Here is a 17,049-nt window from a genome sequence, read left to right as displayed (position 1 = left end):
ATTAGTATTTTTAACTTGACTTAAATTGTTACATCATTCTTGGTTTCCTTCCCATCTCAATTTTTAGTGATCTCCAGCCAGGATTGTATATGTTTGAATAAGGGATTCCACCCCTATTCCCAATGTAATTTATATCCTCAGCAGGATTATTGATATAATGGAAGACTGGCTTGTCTCCTCAATGAGTAGATGGTGTAGAAGCAGTTTTAATACAGTTGAGTCTATCCACTAGTTGCTAGTATTTATCATCCTATTGAATAGCTTTGATCGTAGTGGGTTTCTAGCCATATGTGAATCGTTTAGTTGGCCACTGACAGGAGTTTAATTCCATATTTCAATAATTTCATACACATCCACGTAAGTCCTATTCAAAAGGGATCCTCCGACTACTCTGTCTAATCTAGATCTTGGGTTTGCATCCAACCCATTATAAAAATATTTGCAATCTCATCCAGTTAATAAATCTGTTGTGCGAGCATTTTTGAATCAACATTTTGAAGTGTTCCCATGCCTCATAGAAGCTTTCTCCTTCCATCTGTCTAAAGACAACAATCTCTCTTCTTAATTGGACTGCTTTACTAATCGGGAAAAACTTCTGTAAGAATTTTCCAGCAAGTTCATTCCAAGTCGTGATGGATCCTAGAGCCTGCGAGTCTAACCAAGAAAAGGTGTTATAAATCAGAGAAAAGGGGAATAACCAAAGATGAATAGTGTTATCTGTTACCCTGTTATACTTAAAAGTATCATAAAGTTGATGAAACTGTTTCAGATGTTGATTAGGATCCTCTGTCATAGTGCCCCTAAACAATAGATTATTTTGGATCATTTGTATCATTGTCGGTTTGATTTCAAAATTATTAGTTGTTATTGGCAGTCTTGGTATACTTTCCTGAACCATATCTAAACTTGGTAGGGCATAGTCCCGTAAAGTTCTTTCATTCCAAGCCATATGCATGTTTGAGGGTAATTATGGTGTTGGTGGGTCTCCTAGGGTGTTGTTGTTAACACCGCAGAACAATGGATTGTCATGTGGTACACTAATTGCAACTGGTGGTGGTGGATCTTGCATTTGCTATTGCTGCTGCTGTTTGCGATTCCTTCAAATTATTGGATCTATGGCTGCTACAATAGGCGTGTCACTACTTCGAGTCATACAGCAAACCCCGAAACAAAATATTAGTAATATTAAAACAAAATAAAATTGTATCTATAGCTAGGAAATTTCCTAATTATTCTTTTGGATTGTGAAAATTAAAATCAATCTAATGATGTTTGCTCCCCGGCAACGACACCAACAGCTTGATCGCCTCCAGATGTACTAATGCCCAGAGTGTGAATACTGCAATAGAATGAAGAATTACTAGGTGGCATCCGCAAGTATATAGGTAGAGTTGTAATATAGATTTTACAACGAAATAGGTGAGTACTAAATGATACGACCCTGGCCAAGGACGCCCTTGATTTCAGCTTGAATTCAGCTCCTCAAGCTCCATTTAGCTTGGTTCAGCTCACCGAATTTTATTTTAGCTCACATGAGCTTAATTCAGCTCGTTTGAGCTTGGTTTAAAATCAATTCAGATCATTATTAGCTCTTTAGCTAAATTAATTTTATTTGCTGGAATAAATTAATTATTTAAGTTAATTAGTTAATTTAGTTACAGCTCTTAATTACTTGTCAGCTTATTACATGTTACAATTATGTTGTGTTAGCCGAATTTATTTAGGTGGCTGGATTATATTTAATTTGTCTTAATACCATTTAGTTCAGCCGAATATACATTTGCACTTAATTTAGTTCATGTTTTTTTCTTGTAGGATGGCTGAATGCATGAAGGAGCATTAAAGTCCAAGTGCATAAATGGTTCAATACAACGTATGGGAATATACATGAATGGCTGAATACATGAATGGTTGGATTCATGGATATGACTCATTTTATGATAATTCAAGGTGTTTATTCAGCCAAGAAGAGCAACTAAATTCATTCTCCAAAAGCTGGTCGATGCGCTTCCCAAAACAGCACCTATGCGTTCACATTTGGAGTTCACACCAAGGACCATTTGGCTGATCATTGTTCACACTTCCAAAGACTTTTCCAACTCCTTTTTCACACCTTCAAGGCTGTTCACGTTCACCTTTAATGCTGGTCTCTTTTCAGCCAAGAATTACATTTTAATGAGCTCATTTAAGCTCAATTGGCTGAACCTAGCTACTGCCATTTCTCCAAGTGCATTTGCTCTTCTAGAAATCGTCCCTTGAGCTTCAAATTCAGCTGAATTTAGCTCCAGCAATTTAGTTTTTATTTCCAAAATTTTCTAGCATTTTCTAGCCTAATTAATTACTTAGACATTAAGTCTTTGTTTTGGCCATTCGACTACCTAGCTGAACACTATAAATAGTTGTTCATTTTCATTGTAAAAGGACTTTTGACTTTTGGTCATTTGAATGAACTTTGTTCAAAGAGTGAGTTTTTCTCCTCTCTAAATTCGTACGAGTTTCGATCTGACTTATCTAGCGTGCTAGTGGCGTCTATTGTTCTCTTTTGAACTTATCAACTTGCGTTGGTGTGGCGTTCAACCCTTCTACAATTCCGCAAATCCACCTTAACCAAATAGAAACCGGGGTGACACTCTTTAGTGTTGAATCGTTTCTGGTGTTTAAGTTCACTTATCCATCCCCACCGAATATCTTATATTTTATCTTTATTAATTTATCCTTAAACCGAGAAAAACAAATTAGCTATCTTTCTCCATTCCCTTGTTGTCAAACCTATCCATATCCTATTTACCCCTTTGTGAACCTATATCCATCACTTTACTACATATTTTTAGCCGATTACAAACAAACCATCCTTTTGGTACGAAACTCCTCGTCGACGATCGGGCATCTACGTGAAACGACTCGATTAACCCGGGCCGAATCACATCACTAAATCATTCTTAACCTAAACAATTAAATATCTAATTAATATTTTAAGTTAGTTATAGTATGAAAGTATAATAAGATATAATTTTAGGGTTTCCTAAATTAAGGATATAAAATAACATAAAAAGATTAAAATTTCAAGAGATAGCGAGAAATAAACTGAATCAAATTTGAAGATGGGTGATTAGGTTACTTCCGTAATCTCAATCAACTATCATCTCGGGTTCTTCGTCAATCAATTAGTCACCATTGTAGCAGGATCTTCTGATCTTTCACTAACATAACGATTCAACAATGACTACTTATCTTCTGACCTCACAGTCCAGACTGGATAGGGGTCAAGGTGTTCACGGATGGGCAATACCAAGTTTGGGATAATTTCCACCTTGATGACTTCCTGGAGTTGTTAGGCCTAGGTTTTGTTTCATATTCATCATTTCCCAAACAATTAACCCATTGAGTAACCCTACAAAATAGTTAAGAGATCATGCTTTCACTCGCTAATCCCCCATAGAAGGATTAGTTTCTCATGACTTTCATAAACATGGAATAAATGGAAAAATTACCATAGGGTATGGATTGAAATAAAGAGTTTTAGAAAAGCTTGATTGATATAAATAATAAGCATGAATCCACAGAAGTTGATCTCCTTTACAATTAGATCACTGGAAGAAAACAAATAATTAAAACTAGGATAACCTAAGAAAGAAAGAAAACATGACTAAATTTAACAGAAGAAAACTAGGTTAAAACTAAGATGTCTTTTACATGTGCTAAAGGTGCCTATTTATAGTATTCAAGTAGCTGTCATCCTTAACCCTAGGTTAGCTGACGTTCCTGAGCTTAAAGTTCGATTGTTAGACCAAAATGCCCCTACTTCGTGTTTTATTCCCATCATAGAGTCAATGTCCCGATACACCAGGACTTGTGTCGCGACGTAGCAACCAACATGTTCTTATATAGCCATCTTTAGTGGTATGTTGCGACACCCTCGACCTATGTCGTGACGTTGAAGGCAGTTTCTCACTTTCTCTATTCTTCTCTTTATGTTGCGACATTGGTTCCCCCATATTGTGACATAATGTCCAGTATTGACCTGAAATGCCCTCTAATGGTCTCCTGTACACTTACAAAATATGTTAGCTCTCCCTTGTGCCTCATTCAACACTTACGGTTAATAAAAGACTCGATGTGCACATTGTATTGAATGTAAACAAAACTAAAGAAACTGAATTAAAAACATAACGAGAATGCTAGTATTCAAGATCCTTAAATGTGAAAACTAGTTTAATCTGTTGCACCAAATTACGACAGATCAATTACTGAATGGAACCAATGAAAGAATGAAAATATGGATGTGCCCACTTTGTTAAAAAAGAAAGAACAGTCAAGAATAAGAAAAGGAGACTGAGGAAGCACAGAAGTGAAACTTGATCGTATGATCAAATGGATGAAAGAAACAGGACTTGTGCTTTAGGAATTTGTGAGAATAAACAGGCTGCCAGAACCTAATTGTCCTTCAGATATGTTTGGTCCAATACCGACTGAACATGTGTGGGAAGGCGTGGGAGCTAATTCCAAGGAGGAAGGTGCTCCCAATAGTATCTAGGGATAGAGGATGAATGTGAAGCGACATTTCAGCCGTAATATTTGACACCAAAAGGACCTGTAATTCGTAGCCCAAGCCGAAAGTCACATTTAAGAGGTAGGAGATCCCATAAAAAAATATAGCTTGGGCAAAGACAAGGCACCTATGGAGCAAAGGTGCTCCCGTCCTCTAGATGATTCAGAGGAGGATTGAGTTTTATTTTTGTTATTTTTAAAAACTTGTATTAATTTTTGGATACTTTTAATTTTTACCTTCTAGGAGTAGGACTAATAGTAGTTTTTATATAGCAGTTTGTTTAAGTTTTCTCTTTAGGAACCCAACATGAAGGAGACACAAGCAATTCGAGCTTAACATAATCAAAGGAGGAAGCACCCACCATTTGCAGTTTGAGCGACCATGACCAACCGAGTAATTTCTTTCCTTATCTATTTATGGACTACATATTGAGGACAATGTGTCAATTAAATTGTGGGGGGTTAACATAAAAAACATGTTTAGTTTTCAATTTCTACATTTTTCTTTTTTTTTCATGTCTTTGGTGTGCTTGAGCTTGTAGGAATACAAGTGATTGGTTAGGAGCATGTACATAGGTTGTTTGTGTTTCTGAATAAATTTGGCATCATGGTAAGTGATTTTAAATTTTTGAACATTTTACTACTAAAGTTCTATATGTTACACTTTAAATAGGTAATAGGAAATCAACTGTACCAAATGATATAGAAAATACAAAGAAATGAGCATGCGAGTATGAATGATAAATTGTTGAATTTTTATTTGTTTGGTTGATTAAGTTTGTGCATGTTGAAATATTTAGGGGTGACCTAGGAATTGTTTGGAACACATCTAGAGCCAAAAAGTTGTCCTATGTATATTTCACCTTTAGTACTGATCTTTGAGCATGTGGATACTTCTTGACGAACCTCATTACAAACCTCCGAGCTTTAAATATTAATTTGTATTTACCCTTTTTTCTTTAGTCCTGCACTGCACGACTGTAGACCTCTGACCATATGTATTGAGGGTTCAGTAGATATATCATGGTGGATTTTGTAAAAATAAAGTGAAATAGGAAAGATTGGTGTGATATAGGAACTATAACCTAGCCTAATATATGAAACAAAAAAAGAAAAATCCGAAAAGGAAATTTGTACAAGTAGAAAAAATCACAAAGTCACAAAAGAAAGAAAAAAACTCGTTCATTAGTGCACAAAAACTCGTAAAGCTAGCCGTAGTTACTATGTCATGTTGTGACTTCCTATATATAGAGAGACAAGAAAGGTGAGAGAAAGAGAAAAAGGCATTGAGTGGGCAAGGGTCACTAAGGGGGAAGAATAAGGATCAATACGATGTCTTAAACTATTTTCGTGTTTGTAACCCGGTCCTAAGCCTAAGAACTTTACAAGCCGAAAAGTCCTATGTGACCTAAATATCCTTATACATGAATGTACATCATACTAAACATGCAAATAAATAACTATTTATATTCTACTCGAATAATCTAAGTACTTGTACAATTTGTAGATGGATTCCTACAGGTGAGACCCCTAATACTTGTATATTTTGTAACATAAAGAACTTATATGTTTGTGCTAAAAAGTGATAAGTCAAATACTCATCATGTTAAATTTATTACTAAGCATAAAATGCTTAATTCCTATGCTGCTAAGTAAAATACTTGTATGATATTTGCTCAAGGGTCGTCACCTTTATTTCTTACTTTTGTTTATGTTGCTTGAGAACAAGTAATGACTTAAGTTTGAGGGAGTTTAATCTGCCACAATTCTGTGTAGCAGATTACACTAGTTTTCGCACTTAAGGAGCCTGAATATAAGTATTTTCATTATATTTTGGTTAAGTTTCTTTAGCTTTACCTACATACAATAAAACATACAAATTGAGTCTTTTATTGACCTTAAGAGCCGAATAAGGCCTAAGGGAGAGCTAATTTACCTTGTGAGTGTGCAAGAGACCATTAAAAGGCATTTTAGCTCGATACTGGATGCTATGTTGCAACACAGGAAACCAGATGTCAGAACATAGAGAGTAGAATGGAGAAAAGTACGAAACTATCTTTGATGTCTCAACACTGACTGAGGATGTCGTAACATACCCTTGAAAACTTCCTAAGGAGGATTATAATGACTTCTGTGTCATGACACAGGTCTTGGTGTGTCGTGACACCGATTCTGGGATGGAAAATAGACACAAAGTAGGGGCATTTTGGTCCGTACGATCGAACTTAAAGCTCGAGAACGTCAGCTAACCTAGGGTTAAGGACGACGGCCACCTCAAGGCTATAAATAGGCTCATTTGGAACATGTTATAGACATCATTCCTTTAGCCTAGATCCTCTCTGTAAAATTTAGTTTTCTTTCATTCTTAGGTTTTAGATTTCTTTTATTTGTTCTTGTTGATTTCAAGATATCTAAATTGTGGAAGAAGACATACTCTGTGGATTCGTGCTTAATTTCAATACAATCAGGCTCTTTCATTTACTTTATCTTGTCGATTTAATTAGCATTTTTTCTCTTCATATCGATTTCATATTGTCTATGAAAGCCATGAGGAACTAATCCCTTTGTGGGGGATTAGCAAGTTGAGGTATGATATATTAAGTATTTTATAGGGTTACTTAATGGATCAGATCTTGGGGAAACGAAGAACACGAAACAAACCTTAGGCCTGACAACCCTGGGAAGTCATCAAAGTGGGAATTAACCCAAATTTGGTATTGCCCATTCGTGAACACCTTCACCCCAAGCCAGTCTGGACTGTAAGGTCAAAAGATAAGTAGTTCTTATTGACTCATTATGTTAGTGGAAGATCAGAAGATCCTGCTAGGGTAGCAACTAGTTGATTGACGAGGAACCTAAAGCAACAGTTGATGGGGGATTATCGAAGCGAGCTAATCACCCATAATTGAGATTTGATTTACTCTACTCTTCTGTCTCTTGAATTTTATTTATTTTATGTTATTTTACTTTATTATTCTTAAAACTCTAAAAACCTTCCTTTTATGTTCTCGTACTATAATTTATTTAAAGTACTGATTATATATTTTAGTGTTTAGGTTAGAATCCATCTAGTGCTCGCATCCTTTGGTTACGATCCTCGGAGTACTCACCTACTTTGTTGAAAAACCATATTACAACTCGACCCGTGTACTTGTGGATACTACCTTATTGTTCTATATATTATTGCACTATTCACACTCTAAATGTTCGTATGTCCAGAGGTGGTCAGTATATTCATCTTCAGGGGTATGTCGCGACATCCTCATGCTGTGTCACGACATTGAAGGCAATCTTGGAAATATTCAATTCTACTCCTTATGTTGTGACATCCAATGCTCCATGTTGCAACCTAGCGACTAGTATTGAGTTAGTACGTCTTCTAATGGTCTCCTTCACACTGGCAAAGTATATTAGCTCACCCTTAGGCCTCATTCGGCCCCTAAGGTCAATAAAAGACTCAAATCACACAATTTATTTGATTAAGTAACTATAAGAAAACTTAACTAACTTCTAACTAAAATGCTCATATTCAAGCTCCTCAAATGTGAAAACTAGTTTAATCTACTACACCGAATTACGATAGATCAAACTCCCCCGCACTTAAGTCATTGCTTGTCCTCAAGCAACACAAACAAAAACAATAAATGAAAAGACGACACTTCAGGAAGTATGGTACAAATGTTAGCTTTGGATCCCATGAATAGGCATTTTTATATTCATACATAATCTTGACATGAGATATAACCAACTTATCACTTTTTCTATCAAACACCTAAGTTCAGTATATTACAAAGAATACAAGCATTAAGGGTCTCGAATGTAAGTATCCATTAATAAATTATACAAGTAATATGATTATCCTAGCAGAATATAAATAGTCATAATTGTAATTATTAAATATGATTTTGAATCATGAATAAGTCCACCTAGATCATATGGGGCTTTTCGGCTTGTAATGTTCTAAGGCTTAAGATAGGTATAGATTTCAAGAATAGTACACATCAAAAGGGTTTCAAGCATAAAAATAGTTTGCCACATCATATTATTCCCTATTCTCCCTCTTAGTAACCCTTTCTCACTCACCGCCTTATTTCTCCTTCTCTTATCTTCTATATTTCTCCACATAGGAAGTCACAGCATAATATACTAATTACAGTTAGCTCACAAGTTTTTGTGCACTAATGAATGAGCTTTTCTTATTTTGTGACTTTGTCACATTCTTGTCTTTTTCAATATATCTCATTCACAAATGCTTTTACTCGTTTTGATTTTCTTTTAAAAACTTTTTTTTCTTGCAAATATTGGCTAACCTATAACCACTATATCACACTAATCCTCCCTATTCTTCTCTATTTTTACAAAATTTTCCAAAATGTATCTACTTAACCCTCAATACTTATGGCCAGACATCTGTGGTTGTGCAGTTCAGGACCAAAGAAAAGGGTAAGTAGAATTTGATGTTTTGGCTCGGGTTTTGTACGAAGGTTCATCAAGAAGTGTTTTTTGGCCCAAAAATAGGTACTAAAGATAAACAATAGGGTTGGTTTTTTAGCTCTGGTGTACACCAAATAATTCATTAGGTCATCCTTAGGTATCTCAATATGCACCACTCTAGTCATCCAACCAATCATAAATTCAACAATTTATCATTCATACCAGCAAGCTCGTTTCCTTCTATTCTTTATATCATTTGGTACCTTCAATTGCTTAAAGTCACATATCCTCATGTCAAATTTATTGTAAATACAAGCAACCTATGTTCATGCTCCCAATCAATCACTTGTATTTCTCCAAGCTCAAGTACACAAATGACAAGAAAAATCAACAAAAAAATAAAAATTTAAAACAAATTTCCTACGTTACCTCCCCACACTTTAGATAACACACTGTCTTCAATGTGTAGCTCCTAAAAAGATAAGGAAAGAGTTCACCCAATTGATCGTCATAGTTTCATAGACTATTGGTGGGTGCTTCCTCTATTGCTCGTTGAAAGCTCTAATTGTTGTGCCTCCTCCATTTGGGGATCCTACATAAAAAATTAGAATAGGACACAAAACAACTGATAGTCTACTATTAGTCCTACTCTTAAAAAAAATCAAATTAAAATAATCCAAGAATTGATAAAATCCTTAAAACAAAACTTAAAAGGTTCAGTCATCCTCCTCAAAATCCATCTCATCATCTCTTTCTTCATTGTCATCCTCTCCTTCCTTTTCACTTTCATGCTCCTCTTCCTCTTGCTCAAGATGCGTTGGCCAAAATATATCTAGCATATAATTAGGTAACCCAATATTGTTCTGTCGTATGAACTCTTGAAAGACTGGGCCCGATTCTTGTATCCAATGGATCATCCAATCTAGCTTCAGATGACTTCTCTTTCTAACTTGTTGAACGGTTGATTTTACTTTCCTTTGAAACAAAGTCGGGGCTATTATCACCTCCTGTTGGCGTTTATTCCACTCATTGATCTGCTTTGCCTGAAGTTTGATGTATTATGTAAACAAAGTGTCACCAACGATGCTTTGGGATGGCTTCATTGATTTTTCTGTGGATGCTATCGCAATACCTATTTTTTTTCATAAGGCTGTCACCATATGGGAGAAGAAAACTCCCACCTTCTAGCCATTGACGCATCTTTATATTTTGATAAATCCATTTCCCGATGCAGACCTATTTTTTCTGCAAAATAGCATAAAGCAACACCGTTCGGAAAGTGTTGACATTAGACATATTTAAAGCAGGAACAACTCACCTGCATAAAAATTGAATCCACATTTTAGCTTCAGGAAACATTATAGCTTAATTAAAAGAGGTTGGGATATTGGTACCTAGGCTATATTTTCATTAACCCTTTCCTTTCATTAAAAATTTTATAATTTTAACCATATATATGTCTCGAAAATAATCTAAATAAATTTCATCTATAAAATCATTTTCATAGAATGGAGCATTATAAAAGTCACAAATAATTCGAGGGGTTATTTGTACTTGTTTCCCTTACACAGGTATTGTGTCCCACATATGATCTTCAGTATTTCTAGACTCTTGGTCCCATAAAGATGCGTAAAATTCCTGAACTACAGGGACCACAGCAATGTCTTTTAGGATGGTACAAAAGAGTTCCCATCCATGATATCTAACTAAATCCCATATCTCCTGACAGAGAACCATCAATGGTTCGAATCCCCTCTCTTGAATAAACGTTTTCCCTTGAAGTTTTACAAAATATTTTTCAACATTTGGATTCAAAAAATTAGAGGGGTTCAGAACCGTCGAAGGTTATTGTTCATTAGTTCTTCTAAACTTTCGTGGAAGCACTTTGAATATTTTTTTACAGTTGAAAACTATAGAACTAACAAGCAAAGTTTCCAATAAAACAATAAAAAAAAAGAGTTAGGAACCCTTAACCTTGAATGGAAATTCGTCGGATTCACTTGTGTAATCTCGTTTGTTCCATCTTTAAGTCTTTCCACCGAATGACTTTATTCCTAAAGTAAGAGCTGTCAAACAAAGATCTTGGGAACAAAAGGGGATTTGGGGCTTTAAGGGATGATAGGGTTTTAGAAGTTTAAAGTATTTTGAAAGAACTAGAGGTTTAAAAGGATTGAAATAGTGGTTAATGATGTTCTAAGGTTTAAAATAAATATTTTTTACTTTAAAACCAGGCATAATTAGGTATTAATACATCGGGTTTCGCGAATGGGTCGGGTCAACCCTGTAGAAATTTGTAGTGATTTCGCGACATAGGGGTTTCGTGTTGCAACATCTCTAGCAAATCACCTATCTCGCAACACCGGGATTCATTGTCACAAGACAGCCTACAGTTTCAAAAACTTGGGAAAACTAGTTGTTGTGTTGCAACACACAGTTTCCATGTCACGACGTCGAGATGATTTTCTCGATTCTTTAATTATGGACGCGGTATTGTGTCACAAGGTTTTCATATTGCACCACCAACACTGTGTTAACCCAAATTTCATAATTTTTAGGATATCTCGGTCCCTATGAAACATAATTTTGGCACAAATTAGAATCTATACTACGCAGTTAGTAATATATATAGTAATTTACAAAAATTAAACATCAATTTAAATAATTCAAGTTTTATTGTCTGGTTCATCCGATAGAATCATTAATTCGCATAAGGATGATTCTTATGTTCTATCAGAATTAGTCCATCATACGTCATGCCATTCCACCTTCTTCTGCTTATCTTATTCCTTAAACCTATTTTTTCAACCTGTAAGGATCAGAGAAAGTACATCCCTTAGTTCGAGATTATTAGTTTTAGAAATATATACTTCATTACAATGCTCCTCAAACTTTCTCCTACCTTCTTCACTCTGTTGGTGACCACATTTAAAAGTTTCAGTCTCACCATTGATTTTCATTGTTAATTTTTTTTTCTAAATCAATAATGGACCATGAAGTGGCTAGGAAAGGTCTTCCGAACAGGATCAGTATCTTTCAATCTTCTTCAAAATCTAGAAATGCAAAGTTTTTCGAAATGCTAAAGCTAAGCACTTTGACTAACACATCTTCTAATGCTCCTTTCGGATGTACCAAGGATTTGTCGGCCAACTATAGTTTTATCTAGGTATTTTTTAGGTCCCCTAACCCCAGTTTTTCATAAATAGGTCACCTAGATCTCTATTAAAATGAATACCCCCTATCTCTGTGGGAATAGTAAAACTTCTCGAGTCTTTCAACTTTTGGGGAACCAATCTTAAAATAATAGCACTACACAAAGCACTTATGTTAACTTCTTCGCCTACCTTAATCTTCCTACGCCTAGACATAATTTCCTTAATCAAGGGTAAGTTAACATTTAATGTTTTGAACAAGTTTAGAAGACTTACAAACTCATCTTCATCCCGCTTTTGCTTCTCTTTTAACCTTGAAGGGAATAATATATTCATAATGGTAGAATCTTTAGTTGTTTCTATCTTTGGATCAACTGCCGGTGTAACTACTTCCTCTGGTTTAGGTTCATTGTCAGCTTCTAGGGGTCTTTCCTGAAGATCATCAGTACTTTCGGATACATCTCATGATTTGGGTTCCTTGGGCTACTCAGTACTTTACCCGAGCGGAGCGCTATTACTTTTGCATGCTCCTTCCGTTCTCTACAAGGATTATTTTTAGTATGCTCGGTTTGCACTCGGTCTACACCTGCTTCACATCTATTCTCATTGATTGCATCTCGCCTTTGATTCTATACAGATGTTGACCACATACAGTATGGTCATTTGGGTTGTCCCTTTCTTGAGGTTTCTATAAATAAGGAGGTTGATAATTAGTGTTTTTAACTTGGTTCAAACTATTACCTCCTCATTTGTTTTAGACATGTTAATAGGCATCACTTGTAAGCTTGAAAACACATTAGATCAATATACAATTTGTGATTTTATTCTCCTTTGTTTCATTGAGTGTTTGTTCTGAACTTATGAAGATTTCAATCTTGTGGCGTTTATCCTTTTTCTAATCTTATCACTCCCATTTCCCATCCCTATCTATGAGTGTGGCAATCATTATACTATTGGTTCCTACCTCTTTATGGATATTGGGTCATAGTCTTCTTCTTTCAACTTCTATTTTTGTTCAAACTTTGTAGAAAATGGGTCACTTTCTTCCATAACGTTAGTTCTTTTTTGGGTTTGTTTAGGGTTGAAGTTTTCTCATTTCATCTATTATCTTGTTTATATTATTCTTACTTTGTTACTCTTGTTATAAGTTACTTGTTTAGAAAAATTGTACAACAAATCATTCTTGTAATCAACAAACGATTACAAGTACATATCATAATCAGGGTTGAAAGCTGCAACACTTTAAAACCCCTTTTTTCTTTCTTTTATTTTGAGAAGAAAAAGATAAACATCCAAAATGATTATTTTTTTCTTTTAATTTTAACTTATATACTTAATTAGTTTATTAATTAATTACAATTAACCTAATTAAACATAATTAACTAATCTTAATGATAATTAACCAAATTGGTGGATGCAAGCGTTTGACTTAATAATAGAGGTCTAATTGCTTAATTGGTCCTCTAATTAATTAAAAGTCTCTAACGATTAACTTTTACCACTTTTACAATTTGGTTATTGTACATTAATTAACTATCCAATTAACAAAATTAAAGGACTAAACTTCAATTAAAATTTATACTAAACTTTGTAAATATTAAATAGTAATATTTACGGTCTAAATCATCAAAAATGGGGTTCCAAAACCATCGTTTTCGACACTACTGAAAAACTAGTTGTTATAAAACTAGTCCCCTAGTTTAACTAGGAGAGAAGGGCGGTTAACCCTAATTAAATATACTAGGGTTGCTCCCCCCTCATACATATTAGGAGGAGTTTTGGGTCTTTCTTGTATTAGGTCCAATTATATGTGATTATTGGACTTTAAACCTAACACTTTATAATTTAATCCAACCCGATACATGTTTTTCTTTTTTCCAAAATAAATACAGTTATTTACTTTCCATATTCTCAACACAATTCTAATCCATTAAAGTCATGACAACTTTACGGTAAAAGAATCTATAAGAAAACATATTCACTTTCCATATTCAACTGATTCTCAATGACCAATTTATTTAATTTCATTTTTCAACATCAATTATTTAATTAAATAATGATACGAAAACTTAAATTAATTCTCAGGTCATCTCCATTCTTAGTGACAAACCACATTTATTTCCAAATGTAACCTATTTCTCTAACATTATCATTTCCATCCATTTTTGTTCATTTGATTCTATATGCAATTTATTTATGGTTTCAACGAGCTAGCGGAGGGACCGATTGGACATATATAATTAAGGTTTAAATGATTTGTAGTTAAGTTTTCGCTTTTTGCCTATTAATTATAAACTCATTTAGTCACAAAGTCATTTCACTATAGTATTAAGATTGAACTCTCCCTAATTACATACCATTATGAAAGCTACTCAATCAATGTTCATCCAATTACCTTATCATAAGTGTGTTAACCTCATAAAATATCCTTAATCTCTTTGGGATAAATTCGTTCTTCCAATATGATCCTATTTTATCTCATGGTAACCAATACATCTTCCTTCATGAAATGTCAATTACTATCAAATAGTAATTAAGTCATTTATCATAAAGACAAACGACCCATGGCAACATTTACTTTTCATCTATCTTGTAATGCTAATAAGAGGATATCATTTACCCATTTCTTAGGCTATGAATTCCAGTATTGTGAATGATGCCACATATTGCAGAAGTCATATACCAAATGCATTAGTTTTCGATTCCTTACCTATTTGAACTCAGGTTTTTACTTATATAAAATTATATGAGTCACACATACATAGTCAATCATTGACTCAAGATTAACATATGTCACACTATGAACGTCACAAGTGAATAAATCCATAAATGGATTCAATATCTATTCTACTAGGGTCATGTTTGAAGTACTATCAATCCAGTCAGTCACATCTATGTCTTGATCTTTTGGGAATCAACCGCTCCAATGCTCAAGACAAATCATCTCCCATATTGGGATTGATGGACAACATATTAATCTTTCAATCATCTTAGTCATTTCCGATTAGACTAAGGACATGTTTATGTTAATCTACTAATACAAGTTGTCTTTTTGTATTACCATCTGACCATGTAATATAGTTTAGTACTAATTAAATGTAATACCCCTAAACCGTATCCGTTGTTGGAACAGGGTTATGGAGCATTACCAGAGTTTACGATTCAAACTAACAAAAGAATTTAAAAATTTCAAATCATATCATTAACCATAGCAAAAGAAATCAATAATTTACATATAGTCCCTTATATGAGCCCTCGAGCCCCTAAAAACACTTTAGAAATAAGTCGGGACTAAATCAAAAACATATAGAACTTTTCATAACATAATGAAGATTTTCAAAACTGCAAGGGTCACACGACCGTGTGGCCAAGCCGTGTGGGTATTCAAAATATAGACACATGGCCGTGTCCCAGCCCGTGTCTCTGCTGTGTAACTCACTGACCTAGGTCACACGGCCAAGCCACACGCCGGAGTGCCAGGCCGTGTACCCTTCAAAATTACCTCATACGTCCATGTGACAGGCCGTGTGCTAGGCCGTATAACAACCTTACTTGCAACACTATGAAAGCTACAGGGGACACACAGCTATGTCGCCTGGTCGTGTGTCACATACGGCGGAGACACACACCCATGTCTCTTCCCGTGTGGATGAATAATATGTCATTTCCAAGCCATCTTTCTTACCCATTCAAACATGTGCCTACAATCACTTCTGCACAATTGAACAAGCCATCAAAATGCATCAAAACTATGCATAATCAAGCAAATCAAATAGGATACGTTTGCATACAACCAATATGCCCAAAGGGTAGCTCAATCTCAACAGTCAAGCATGTACACTTATAAACACAATTTAGCCTAATTTCCAACTAACCTTTAGCTAATTTTATACCAAAACATACCATTTGAATTTACCTATTAATTTCATACCAAAGATACCAAATGTACCATTCAACAACTAGCACTTATAGCCATTCATGACATTTATAACAAAAGTAGCAAAACACCATATTTAAACATATCACAAGACCATTTATACATGCATTTTAAATTGCCATTTCATCTTCAATCATTCAACCATAATAACCCAAAACATCAACCACTTAATGGCCAAATATATATGCCAAAAGTAAATGCATAACAATATTCAAAATGTCATAAACACAAGCCAAGATCAATGGCTACTTTATCAACCAAAATACCTATACATGCCATTTTAACCAAACTTAGAAACATCCAAATGTATCAATATAGTCGATGGATAGTGTGATATAACTCTGAAAAGCTTCCAACTCGAACGAGCTTCTGATTCACTATAAAACATAGAAAATAACACAGAGTAAGCATAATTGCTTAGTAAGTTCGCATAATGTAAAACACAACTTACCATTTAATCACATAATAGGTAAGTTAACATGGCATATTCCAACTACAATTTGGCAAAGCCTAAGCATGTACACCAAACATGTTAGCCATTTACACCTATAACAAAGGTATCATAATCATGGATGAGCATAACATTTAATCATGTATCATATACATATATCATCCATCTCAACTCACAATATACCAAGTATTACCATTTTAATGAAATTCACATGTGTCCATGTCTTAGTTCATATCGAACTCATATCGTTCTCTATCTAAATCATACTCGTTGAACCATTTAGAATATCATTAGATATTTGGGATACCTCACACATAGTGTGCTAAATCATATAACTGTAATCCGTCAATTCCTATACATGTATGCCCTCATGAGCTGTAAACCAGAATGCTCACACGAGCTGTGAATTAGAATACTCACATGAGCTGTGGAGTATCCGCAACACATGCCAGACCTCAGTCATTGGTAGGACATTCAATACCAATTCTCAAATCATGTCAACCCTAATGACATGTCATTTGTATCCTACG

General features: G+C 34.7%; 1 non-coding gene across 1 annotated transcript; it reads left to right on the top strand.

Annotated features, from left to right (window-relative positions):
- Positions 1-461: 461 nt before the first annotated feature.
- Positions 462-567, top strand: LOC121223893 (small nucleolar RNA R71). Its single transcript, XR_005921359.1, has one exon. It is a non-coding gene; the product is annotated as a small nucleolar RNA R71 (small nucleolar RNA).
- The last annotated feature ends 16,482 nt before the right edge of the window (positions 568-17,049 follow it).

This window comes from Gossypium hirsutum, chromosome D11 (genome assembly GCF_007990345.1).
Source record: "Gossypium hirsutum isolate 1008001.06 chromosome D11, Gossypium_hirsutum_v2.1, whole genome shotgun sequence".
Taxonomy (NCBI): Eukaryota; Viridiplantae; Streptophyta; class Magnoliopsida; order Malvales; family Malvaceae; genus Gossypium; species Gossypium hirsutum.
This window is presented reverse-complemented; position numbering and strand designations above follow the sequence as displayed.